This window comes from Sus scrofa, chromosome 1 (genome assembly GCF_054392235.1).
Source record: "Sus scrofa isolate SSC_HxYL_T2T_F1_AM1 chromosome 1, Sscrofa_HxYL_maternal_Yorkshire_Landrace_v2.0, whole genome shotgun sequence".
NCBI lineage: Eukaryota > Metazoa > Chordata > Mammalia > Artiodactyla > Suidae > Sus > Sus scrofa.
In genome coordinates, this window is record NC_139383.1 from 200,038,649 (window position 1) to 200,052,133 (window position 13,485).

Genomic DNA, 13,485 nt, shown 5'->3' on the forward strand with positions numbered 1-13,485 from the left:
TATGTGACTGATTTATTCTGATCTCAGAAGAATCTGCAATTTATTTTACAATCTCCTATAGTACTCAGTTTCCCCCCATCTTATCATACTGGGTATATTGTAGTTGCTCACTTATTCATTAGTTACTCCTCCCAAGAAGGTTTTACAACTTATTGGTGGGTTGTAAAATCAAATTAGTAAATTATAACCAAAAGTTTTAAAAATACTGATATATAAAATCAAAGTTCCATTTTATATCAAATATACTTCAATTAAAAAAAGAAAAAAATGAAGAAAATCAAAGTTCATCTCATATAGTAAGGGTGTCAATGTGTTTCATTTTTCTTCAGTTTATTTTTTATATAAATGTATATAATATACAAATTGATATATTAAAAAATGTCATATATTTAGGAGTTCCCATTGTGGCTCAGTGGTAATGAACCCAGCTAGTATCCATGAGGATGCGGGTTTGATCCCTGGCCTTGCTTAGTGGGTTAAGGATCTGGCATTGCCACAGCAGTGGTGTAGGTTGCAGATGTGGATCAGATCCCTCGTTGCTATGGCTGTGGTGTAGGCCAGCATCTGCAGCTCCAGTTCAACCCCTAGCCTGAGAACTTCCATATGCCACTTGTGTGACCCTAAAAAACCCAAAAAAAGTCATATATTTATGTGTAAATGAGGCAATTTTCTCTCTCTGTCTCTGTTTCTCTCTTGCTCGCTCACTCTCTCTCTACATACACACGCACACACACCCGTTTGTGCTAGGGCATGGTGAAAAAAGTTTGGAAAAACTCTAAATGTAAATGCCATTGGTCTGGGACTATGTCTTGCTCTTGATTATTTCCTGGCCCTAGCATATAGTAAGAGTTTAATAAATATTTGTGACTAACTCTCTCTAAGAAAATAAATGAATAAAAATTATATACAAAAACAATTAATCTTGGAATTTTGCATTTGCATGTGATTCTTAAAATTAGGTATATGTCTTATTCACAGGATCAGGTACATAGTTTGCTGGGCCCAGGACAAAAGTGAAAATGTGGGGCCCTTGTTAAAAAGTTGTTAAAAATTCCAAGTCAATGACAGCAAAGGATCAAATCAAGCTCAGAGCTTTTTAAAAAACGGCACTGGAAAGGGTGGGGGAAAAATGTAATTGTAATGTATACATGTAAGGATAACCTGACCCCCTTGCTGTACAGTGGGAAAAAAACAAAACAAACAAACAAAAAAACAAACAAACAAAAAAAAAAAAAAAACGGCACCGCAGAACTGTGTGACCACACAGCTCCACATGGTCATGATGCCAGCCTTGCTTGCACAATTTATTGGACCACATTTGTAAGCAGATACAGAGAATTTAATCAGGATATAAAGATGCTCATAGATTGACATAGATGGTTGCCTGTACTGGATTGCAAATGCAGCCTTCCCTTGATGCCAGCTTTTCACTTTAAAGTACCTAGAGCCAAAAACTGGCATAAAGATACAGTCTTTTAGGAACTCCACTTCAAGAGCAATGATATTTTGTGTTTTATAATAGTGCTTTTCCTCTCAGTAACCTCAAAATGTTTTATCAATGTGGATTCTCAATTAATAAAACATGCTTGCAGGAGTTCATGTTGTGGCTCACCGGGTTGAGAACCCAACTATTATCCATGAGGATGCAGGTTCAATCCCTGGCCTCGCTCAGTGGGTTAAGGATCCAGCGTTACCACAGCAACAGTGTAGGTCTTGGACATGGTTTGGATCTTGCATTGCTGTGGCTGTGGTGTAGGCGTGCAGCTGCAGCTCCAATTTGACCCCTATCCCCTAACATATGCTGCAGGTGCATCCCTAAATACAACAATAGAAACAACAACAGCAACAACAACAACAACAACAACAACAAACATGCCTGTGAAGCAGAGTGTTAGACACCATGGAAAGATATATTGTCTCCACTTTACAAAAGGAAAAATGGAGGTGCAAAACCAGGGAAATAATTTGGACTAGCATTAGTATTTATTAATAATTCAGAGTTCTGCAATTCTGCAAATTGACCAATCTATGTCAACTCTTCTGCCAGAGGGGACCTGGCCCTTAAGCCTCTGCAGCAAGAGACAAGTACTTCTTCCTGCCTAGCCTACACCAAAGCTTCCCCCAAAGGGAGGTCAAGAGCTGTTGGGAAGGAGGTGCTATAGTAAATCAAATTATTTTCTTAATTTCATTTTAGTATTGTTCAGTGCTGGTGTATAGAAGCACAACTAATTTTTTTCTTGATCCTATAACCTGCAACTTTCCCGAATTCATGTATTTGTTCTGGTATCTTTCTTAAGGATGTGGGATTTTCCATACATAGGATCATATCATATTTTTTAAAGTTTTACTTCTTCTTTTACAATTTGAATGCTTTTATTTCTTTTTCTTCCCTAATTATCCTGTTTAGATCCTCGAGCACAATGTTAAAGTGTCAAGAATGGATTTCCTTGTCTTGTTCCCCATCCTAGAGACAAAGCATTCAGTCTTTCATCATTAAATTTGATTTGAGCTGTGGGTTTTTGTAGATGTCCTTTATCAGATTTAGAAAGTTCACTTCTATTACTAGTTTTAAGTTTTTATGCCATAAAAGAGTGTTGGATTTCTGCCAAATGCTTTTTTCATGTTTTTTTGAAATGATAATGTGGTTTGGAGCCTTTAATTTGTTAACGTGGTGTAATACATTGACTAATTTTAAGCTGTTAAAACAAACTTGCATTCTAAACTATTATAACTATAATAATAATGACTGACTTTTTATTTGGTGCTGGATTAGGTTTCCTAGTATTTTGATGAGGATTTTTTGACTACTCATAAGGGATGTTGGCCTGTAGTTTTCTTTCCTTGTGATGTGTTTGTCTAGCTTTTGTATCATGGTAACATTGGCCTCAAAGAATGAGCTGGAAAGTGTCCCAGCTATTCTCTTTTTTTGGAAGAGTTTGTGAAGGATTTGTGTTCATTCTTCTTTTTTTACATATAGTGATTTTTATTTTTTTAAAATTATAGCTGATTTACAGTGTTTCATCAATTTTCTACTCTACAGCATGGTGACCCAGTTACACATACATGTATACACTCTTTTTTCTCACATTATCATGCTCCATCATAAGTGGCTAGACATAGTTCTTAGTGCTACACAGCAGGATCCCATTGCTAATCCATTCCAAGGCAACAGAGTGCATCTATTAACCCTAAGCTCCCAATCCATCCCACTCCCTTCCCCTCCCCCTTGGCAACCACAAGTCTATTCTGCAAGTCCATGATTTTCCTTTCTGTGGAAAGGTTCATTTGTGCCATATATTAGATTCCAGATATAAGTGATATCATATGGTATTTGTCTTTCTCTTTCTGACTTGCTTCACTCAGGATGAGAGTCTCTGGTTCCATCCATGTTGCTACAAATGGCATTATTTTGTTCTTTTTTATGGCTGAGTAGTATTCCATTGTGCATATATACCACATCATCCTAATCCAATTATCTGTCAGAGGACATTTGGGTTGTTTCCATGTATTGGCCATTGTGAATAGTGCTGCAGTGAACATGCGGGTGCATGTGTCTTTTTCAAGGAAAGTTTTGCCCGAATATATGCCCAAGAGTGGGATGGCTGGGTCATATGGTAGTTCTATGTATAGTTTTCTAAAGTATCTCTATATGATCTCCATAGTGGTTGTACCAGCTTACATTCCCACCAACAGTGCAGGAGGGTTCCCTTTTCTCCACACCCCCTCCAACATCTGTTATTTGTGGACTTCTTAATGATGGCCATTCTGACTGGTGTGAGGTGGTGTCTCATGGTAGTTTTGATTTGCATTTCTCCAATAATCAGGGATGTTGAGCATTGTTTCATGTGCTTGTTGGCCATCTGCACATCTTCTTTGGAGAAATGTCTATTCAGGTCTTTTGCCCATTTTACAATTGGGTTGTTGGCTTTTTTGCTGTTGAGTTGTATAAGTTGTTGTATTTTTTAGAGATTAAGCCCTTGTCGGTTGCATCATTTGAAACTATCTTCTCCCATTCTGTAAGTTGTCTTGTTTTCTTTTTGGTTTCCTTTGCTGTGCAAAAGCTTGTCAGTTTGATTAAGTCCCACTGGTTTATTTTTGCTTTTATTTCTGTAGCATTAGGAGACTGACCGGAAAAAAAATGTTTGTAAGGTTGATGTCAGAGAATGTTTTGCCTATGTTCTCTTCCAGGACTGTGATGGTGTCTTGTCTTATATTTAAGTCTTTCAGCCATTTTGAGTTTATTTTTGTGCATGGTGTGAGGGTGTGTTCTGGTTTCATTGCTTTGCTTGTAGCTGTCCAGGTTTCCCAGCAATGCTTGCTGAAAAGACTGTCTTTTTCCCATTTTATGTTCTTGCCTCCTTTGTCAAAGATTATTTGACCAAAGGTACCTGGGTTTATTTCTGTGTTCTCTATTCTGTTGCATTGGTCTGTATGTCTGTTTTGGTACCAGTACCACACTGTCTTGATGACTGTGGCTTTGTAATATTGCCTGAAGTTTGGGAGAGTTATGCCTCCTGCTTGGTTTTTGTTCCTCAGGATTGCTTTGGCAATTCTGGATCTTTTGTGGTTCCATATAAATTTTTGGACTGTTTGTTCTAGTTCTGTGAAAAATGTCATAGGTAATTTAATAGGGATTGCACTGAATCTATAGTTTGCTTTGGGTAGTATGGCCATTTTTACAATATTAATTTTTCCAACCCAGGAGCATGGAATATCTTTCCATTTCTTTATATCTTCTTTAGTATCCTTGATTAATGTTTAATAGTTCTCAGCATATAAGTCTTTTACCTCCTTGGTCAGGTGTATTCCCAGGTATTTGATTTTTGGGGGTGTAATTTTGAAAGGTATTGTATTTTTGTACTCCTTTTCTAATATTTCATTGTTAGTATACTGCAACTGATTTCTGAATGTTAATCTTATATCCTTCTACTTTGCTGAATATGTTGATCAGTTTAAGCAGTTTTGGGGTTGAGTCCTTGGGGTTTTCTACATATAGTATCATGTCATCTGCATCCAGTGACAGTTTTACCTCTTCTCTTTCTATTTGGATGCCTTTTATTTCTTTTGTTTGTCTGATTGCTGTAGCTAGGACTTCGAGTACTATGTTGAATAACAGTGGTGAGAGTGGGCATCCTTGTTTTGTTCCAGATTGTAGTGGGAAGGCTTTCAGCTCTTCTCCATTGAGTATTATATTTGCTGTGGGTCTGTCATAAATGGCTTTTATTATGTTAAGGTATGTTCCCTCTATACCCACTTTGGTAAGAGTTTTTATCATGAATGATGTTGGACTTTGTCAAACGCTTTTCCTGCATCTATTGAGATGATCATGTGGTTTTTGACTTTTCTTTTGTTAATGTGATGTATGACATTGATTGATTTGCATATGTTGAATCATCCTTGTGAACCTGGGATGAATCCCACTTGGTCATGGTGTATGATCTTTTTTATATGTTGTTGGATTCCGTTGGCTAAAATTTTGTTGAGAAATTTTGCATCTATATTCATCAGAGATATTGGCCAATAGCTTTCTTTTTTGGTGGTATCTTTGTCTGATTTTGGAATTAGGGTGATGGTAGCATCATAGAATGTCTTTGAGAGTGTTCCTTCTTCTTCAACCTTTTGGAAAAGTTTGAGGAGGATGGGTATAAGTTCCTCTTTGTATGTTTGGTAGAATTCACTTGAGAAGCCATCTGGTCCTGGACTTTTATTTGTAGGGAGTGTTTTTATGACATATTCAATTTCATTTCTAGTGATTGGCCTGTTCATTTGATCAATTTCTTCTTGATTCAGTTGACAGGCTGTAAAGTCTCTAGAAAGTTGTCCATTTCTTCCATCTTGTCAAATTTTTTTAGCACACAATTGTTCATAGTATTCTCTCATGTTATTTTGTATTTCCGTAATATCCATTATGACTTCTCTTTTTTCATTTCTTATTTTGTTTATTTTAGTTTTTTCTCTCCTCTTGTTGGTGAGTCTAGCCAGATGTTTGTTAATTTTGTTTACCTTTTCTAAGAATCAGCTCTTGGTTTTATTTATTTTTTTCTATTGTTTTTTGAATCTCTACTTTACTGATTTCCTCTCTGATCTTTATGATTTCCTTCCTCCTGCTGACTTTAGGTTTTGTTTGTTCTTCTTTTTCTAATTTGTTTAGGTGGTGGGTTAAGTTGTCAATTTGAGATGTTTCTTCTTTTTTGAGGAAGGCTTGTATTGCTATGAATTTCCCCTGACCACTGCTTTTGTGGCATCCAATGAGTTGTTTTATCTTCATTATCATTTGTCTTGAGGTATTTTTTTAATTTCCTTCTTGATTTCTTCATTGATTCATTGGTTTTTTAGTAGCATGTTGTTTAATCTCCATGTAGTCAGTTTTTTCTCATTTCTTTTCCTGGGGTTGATTTCTAGTTTCATGCATTGTGGTCAGAGAAGATACGTGAAATAATTTCTATATTTTAAATTTGTTGAAGTTAGCTTTGTGCCTAAGGATGTGATCAATCCTTGAGAATGTTCCATGTGCACTTGAGAAGAATGTATGTTCTGATTTTTTTTTGGATGTAATGTCCTGAAAATGTCAATTAAGTCTAATGTTTCTATTGTGTCCTTTAGGATCTTTGTTGCCTTATTGATTCTCTGTCTAGAGGATCCGTCCATTGATGTGAGAGGGGTGTTAAAGTTTCCTACTATGATTGTATTCCCATCAATTTCTCCTTTTATGTCTGTAAGTATTTGTTGTAGGTCATTCTTTAACTCTTTGGTAGAATTCATCAGTGACATCATCTCTTCTTGGTCTTTTCTTTGTAGGGTATTTTAAAATTACCAGTTCAATCTCGATCTATTCAGATTCTCTAATTCTTCTTGTATCAGTTTCATTAAACTGTGTCTTTCTTGGAATTATCTCATGTCATCTAAATCATCTGTTTTAGGAGTTCCCATCATGGCTCAATGGAAATGAATCTGACTAGGAACCATGAGGTTGTGGGTTCAATCCCTGGCCTCGCCCAGTGGGTTAAGGATCCGGTGTTGCTGTGAGCTGTGGTGTAGGTCGCAGATGCAGCTTGAATTTTGTGTTGCTGTGACTGTGGTGTAGGCCGGCGGCTACAGCTTTGATTTGACCCCTAGCCCGGCAACCTCCATATGCCACAAATGTGGCCCTAAAAAGCAAAAACGAAAAACAAACAAAAGAAATTATCTAATTTATTAATCTACAACTGTTCATAGTATTCCTTGATAATCCTCTTTATTTCTATAAAATGTTCAGAAATGTCTCTTTCAATCTTTTGCTTTTTCTTTTTCTTTTTTTTTTTTTGTTTTTTTTTTTTTGCTTTTTCAGTCAGCACCTGTGGCACGTGGAAGTTCCCGAGCTAGGGGTTGAATCAGAGCTGCAACTGCCAGCCTACACCACAGCTACAGCAACATGGGATCTGAGCCACAACTGTGACCTACACCACAGCTCATGGCAATACCAGATCCTGAACCACTGATTGAGGCTAGGGATCAAATCCACATCTTCATGGATGCTAGTCAGATTTGTTTCTGCTGAGCCACAATAGGAAATCCCTCTCTTTCATTCTTTATTTTAATAATTTGAGTCTTGGTTAGTCTACCTAAAGGTTTTCAATTTTGTTGATCCTTTCATTGAAACAATTTTTTGATTTTGTCAGTTCTCTCTACTGTTCATCTATTCTCTATTTCATTTATTTCCATATTTTCTTCTATCTACTTGCTTGGGCTTAGTTTACTTCTTGTTTAACATGGAGGAGCAGGTTATTGATTTAAAATTTTTCTTCTTTTTTAGTATAAATAAGCTTGACAGCTCTAAATTTCTCTATAAGCACAGCTTTAGTTGAATCCTATAGTTTTGGTATATTGTACTTTGTTTTCAATTATCTCATTGTATTTTCTAGTTTCCTTTGTGATATATCTTATTTGAACTACTGGCTGTTTGTGAGTGTGTGATTTAATTCCCACATATTTGAGAATTACCTAGATTTCTTTCTGTTGTTGAATTTAATTTCATTACATTGTGGTCAGAAAACATTATTGGCATGATTATAATCCTTTTAAATTTATTGAGGTTTGTTTTATGGCCTAATATATGGTCTATCATGGAGAATGTTCTGTGTGTACTTGAGAAGAATGTGTATTCTGCAGTTGGTAGGTAGAGTATTCTATAGATATATGTTAAGTCTACTTGGTTTATAGCATCTTTCAAATCTTCTAGTTCTAGTTTATAGTGTAGTTCAAGTCTTCCATTTTCTTATGCTCTTCTGTCTAGTTGTTTTATGCATTATTGTGAGTATTCAAGTCTCCCTTAATTCTGTCAATTTTTGCTTCATGTATTCTAGGGCTCTGTAGTTAAATTTACACTTATTTATAATCATTGTATCTTCTTGATAGATTGACCCTTTTATCACTATAGAATATCTTTCTTTTTCCCTAATAATATTTTTTGTCTTAAAATCTATTTTAGCTGATATTAGTAGAGACTTTTCACCTTGCTTTCCCCTACTGATTGCACAATATATCTTTTCCATCCTTTTATTTTTTTAATTTTTAAAAATTTTTTTGTCTTTCTGTCTCTTCCAGGGCCTACACTGCCAGCTTACGGCACTGGCCTATGCCAGAGCCACAGCAATGCCAGATCCAAGCCACGCCTGCGACCTACACCACAGCTCATGGCAATGCTGGATCCTTAACCCACTGAGCAAGGCCAGGGATCAAATCAGCAACCTCATGGTTCCTAGTAGGATTCGTTAACCACTGAGCCATGATGGGAACTCCTCTTTTCCATCCTTTTAACTTCAACTTATTTGTATCTTCAAATCTTTTGTGTGTTTCTTATTGACAGATATAGGTGGATCATGTTATTTTGTTCTATTGGCCAATAGAAATTCTGCCAATTTCTATCATTTCGTGGACATGTTTAATCAAATTAATTTATAAACAAAAAAAAATACACTGTCTTTTATGTTTACCTATATAGTTACCTTTACCAGTGCTCTTTATTTCTGTATATGAATTCAAGCTCCTGCCTAGTGTCCTTTAATTTCATAAAGGACTCCCTTTAGTATTTCTTATAGGGCAGAGCTTCTAGCAATGAGTTATTTCAATTTTGTTTTTTCCTTAATCTGAGAACACCTTAAAATTTCCTTCAGTTTTGAAATATGGTTTTGCTGGATATAGAACTCTGGTTGATGATCTTTTCTTTCAGCACTTTGATTATGCCTTCCACTGCCTTATTGCCTCCAAGTTTTCTGATAAGGAATCAGCTGTTAATCTTATTGAGAATTCCTATATGTAACAAGTCATCTCTCTTGCTACTTTCCAAACTTCCTCTTAGTATTTGGCTTTTGATAGTTTTATCATACTCTGTCTAGGTGTGGATTTCTTTGTGTTTTTCCTATTTGGAATTTCCAAATCTTATTAATTGTGCATATTAATATTTTCACCAAGTCAGGGGAGTTTTAGATCATCTTTTAAATTTTTTTTTTTTTGCCTTTCTCTCTCTTTCTTCTTTTTCTTTGGCTACCACTATGAATATATTCTATGTTTGATAGTATCCTACAGGTATCTGAGGCTCTGTTTCTTTTTTTTTTTTCCTTCCTTTTTCTTAGACTGGATAATTTCAATTGACCTATATTCAAGTTCACTGATTCTTTATTTTGCCTACTGAAATCTGCATTGAAGCCATTTAGTCAGTATTTCATTTCTGTTACTGTATATTTCAAATCCACTATTTTAGGTACATTGTCTTTTATATTTTCTGTCTCTTTATTAATATTCTCTGTTTGGTGAGTCTTTGTTCATACACTTTCCTTTAGTTACTTTAGCAGACATGATTTCCTTTAGTTCTTTGCACATGTAAAAAAAAAAAAAAACTGATTCTGACAGTTTTCTCAGGGTTTTCATTGCTTTTATGGAGGAGAAGATTTTCAGAGGCTTTTACTCTACCATTTTCACTGTCATCTTGTAACACCTTCTGAGACCTAAGATTATCATTTTAATCAATAGACTTATTGTCACTTCTGCCATATTTTCTTATTAAGGCAGTTATAAAAGCACTCCTAATTTCAAGGAAATAGAGAATCTTCATTGGGGAAATGGTGAGGTTCAAGAAGAGGATATGGACTAGAAGTATTGTCTTGGTCATTTTAGGAAAATACAATTTGCCACAGTCTATCCTCTAACCAAAATAATTCATGACTCTCCCACATGTGAATCCTCTAACCCCTTCCCCAAGAACCCCTAAAGTCTTATACCATTAAGGCATCAGCATCAGGTTTAAAGTTCATAATTTCATTATCTAAATCATCTGTATGAATGGATAATGTTTCCTGTGTATTGCTTCTTGGGCATGCCTCCTTGAGTATCATTTTTTTTTTTTGTCTTTTTTCTATGGCCAAATCCATGGCATATGGTGGTCCCCAGGCTAGGGGTCTAATCAGAGCTATAGCTACTGGCCTACACCAGAGCCACAGCAATGCCAGATCCGAGCTGTGCCTGCAACCTATACCACAGCTCACAGCGATGCCAGATCCTTAACCCACTGAGCAAGACCAGGGATCAAACCCACAATCTCATGGTTCCTAGTCTAAGTCGTTAACCACTGAGCACGATGGGAACTCCTCCTTGAGTATCTTTGATCTTTTGATCTAAGGAACTATAAACTAAACAGTCAAATTATCTTCCCTACACCCCTCAAATACAGGGTTGTCTAGGGCCTCAGTTAGAAGGCTCAGAGGTAGGAGTAACTAGATGGCTAAGCACTGAAATCAGCTAAAGACTTATTCCCTCACATGTCTGATGGTTGATTCTTGCTGTCAACTTCGACATTAGCTACAGTTATGCAATGACTTCTGATGCCAGCTACCCAGAATTGGGCCAAAGTTACAGGTTAAGGGTACAGTTCTCCATAAGACTACCCTCACTTCAGATAGTAGTCATAAGTTTGGGGATCTTTAAGCCATCCTCACTTCTGATAAGCTGGCTACAAATTCAGGGGTTACCACCAGCCCCTCAGGCTGTATGACTCAGTAGTATGACTTGAAGAATTCAGGAAAGTGCTATATTTGTGATTAAATTAAAGGATACAAAGTAGAATCAGCCAAAGGGAGAGACACATAAGGTGAGATTGAGGAGAGTTCCAAGTGTGAAGCTTCCTAACTCCTTGGAGTTAGTACATGTCATTCTCTGAGCACATCACTGTATGAAGATATGCAGAGTATTTCCAACTCTGGAAGCTTACCCAAGCTTCAGTGTCCAGAGTTTTTATTAGGATTCCACAACATAGGCATGATTAATTAAACATCTGCCATGTGACTCAATCTCTAGCTCTCTTCCCTTCCCCTTAGGTTGGAATAATGTCACCTAATTCAAAATTCTAACCCTCTAATTACGTGGTTGGTCTTGCTGGCATGGGCAGCTTCTATCCTGAGTCATTTAATTTATTTTAACTGTGTAAGAGCCCACAATTAGTCACCACATCAGCAAAAGATATCAGGGAACATGACAAATAACAAAGACTCTCCTATTACTTGGGAAATTCCAAGGATTTAGAGGCTACTTCACAGGAACTGAGGACAAAGGCCAAATTTTTATTACATAGGCTGTCAACTGGACACACGTGTCATAGCTACACATTGCCTTTCCAAGTTACTTGGGCTACTTTACAACATGGTAGTGTGGTTCTAAGGGTAAATGTTCTGAAAGAGAATCAAGTAGAAACTGTATTGCCTTTTATGACCCAAGATCTTGATAGGAGAATGGCAAGGTTTGAAAGAGGAAAGGGAGAACTTTTCAAAAAATAAATATCATAAAGGCCTTTTTTGAAAAATAAGTCTGCTATAACCATCAAGTCTAAAGTCCTCCTGGCAGAGTTCCCACTGTGGCTCCATGATAACAAACCTGACAAGTATCCATGAAGATTTGGATTCAACCCCTGGCTTTGTTCAGTGGGTTAAGGATCTGGCGTTGCTGTGAGCCGTGGTGTAGGTCACAGATGCAGCTCCAATTCGGCATTTCTGTGGCTGTGTTGTAGGCCAGCAGCTGCAGCTCTGTTTCAACCCCTAGCCTATGAAATTCCTTATGCTGCAGGTTTGACTGTAAAAAGAAAAAAAATTTTTTTTCATTAAAAGCAAAAATCAAGTCCTCCTAGAGTTTTTCAAAATCTTTAACAATTTGGTCTCATACTACTTTTCCTTCTAAATACCTAATTGTCACTTCACACTTCACTTCCAGTTCAGTTAAGGAAGTCATTCCCATCTCAAGGATCCTGGGCATAGCTTTCTCCCCACTAAGAAGCAGCCTACTAATCAAAATCTAACCCATCTTTCAAGGATTACCCCTATCATGATGAAACAGGAGGGAAGGGGGAAGGGTACAATTTTTAAAAAAATGATGACATAGCCATTAAGGATACAACAAAAACTGGTTGAAACCAACTAGGTCCAAGATGGCAAAGATTCAACTTCCAGTGGATCTTGAGCCTCATTATATGCTCATTGTAGTACATCAGCAGCTAAGTAACATGCCCTTAGGTTCCATGACAGTTCCGAGGCCAACCATCAAAGGGCAAAAAGTGGGTGGTGGTCCAATTCCTGGAAATCCCCACCCTTTCTCCCCAAATAGTTGGAATAATCCTCTCACTCATTAGCCTATGAAGTTATTCATCCCATTAAAAACTCACCCTACTCCACCATCACCCCCATTTCAGGGCCTCTCTGAGATGGCCCATACTTGGTCTATCTCTCTTGATAAATCTACTTCTTACCTACCAATTTACCTCTTACTAAATTCCTTCTGTGCTGAACCATAGAGAACCTGAACTTCAGTAAATCCTAAAATTGGGTATGTGATTTTAATTTAAAAAACAGTGAGTTCAAGTCCCAATCTGGGTTTTGGCTGTGTTAGAGTCCAAGCCCATGGGTTCAAGTCCTAATGTGAGTGTGAAATTTCAGTGCCATCTATGAACCAACAGACTGAAACCCAAATTCAAACTGACTTAGTGGAACAGAGAAGGTATTGCCTCAAGAAACTGAACATTCCAGAAAAAGAGCTGGCTTTGGGCATACCCCTAGAAGCTCGAAACACTCATCACCATTACTTCGAGCAATCATAGAGAAATAGGGTATCTTTCCTCTGTTGTCTCCCAAACAATTCCTGGGATTTACTCTAATTGGTCCACTTAGGTGCCCAAACTTGCACCAGATTCTGAAGTCCGAGGGGAGAATTACACTGAGAGAGAAGTAGTAGTTCCCCCAGAAAAAAATGTGGGTTACTGTTACCAGTCTGGGGAAAATAGTCATCTGTTTCCAGAGTCAGGATTTTTCCTTGCTAGAGTGGTGGAATATTGAAGCTGGAAGGGACTGTAAAGATTATTTTGCTCACCACCTTTGTTTTACATATGTGGAAACTTGAAATTCAAAAAAGGAATGACTTTCCTGAGTAGTTCATCATGGCATAGCATCAGGGCCAAGGCTAAACCCTGTG

At 37.1% G+C, this 13,485-nt stretch overlaps 1 long non-coding RNA gene across 1 annotated transcript in view; it reads left to right on the plus strand.

Annotated features, from left to right (window-relative positions):
• Positions 1 to 12,137, plus strand: part of LOC102157689 (uncharacterized) — a 63,210-nt gene extending 51,073 nt beyond the window's left edge. Inside the window, exon 6 of the long non-coding RNA XR_014820275.1 lies at positions 8,584 to 12,137. This is a non-coding gene — a long non-coding RNA (uncharacterized LOC102157689). The remainder of the gene's footprint in view (positions 1 to 8,583) is intronic.
• Positions 12,138 to 13,485: the final 1,348 nt, after the last annotated feature.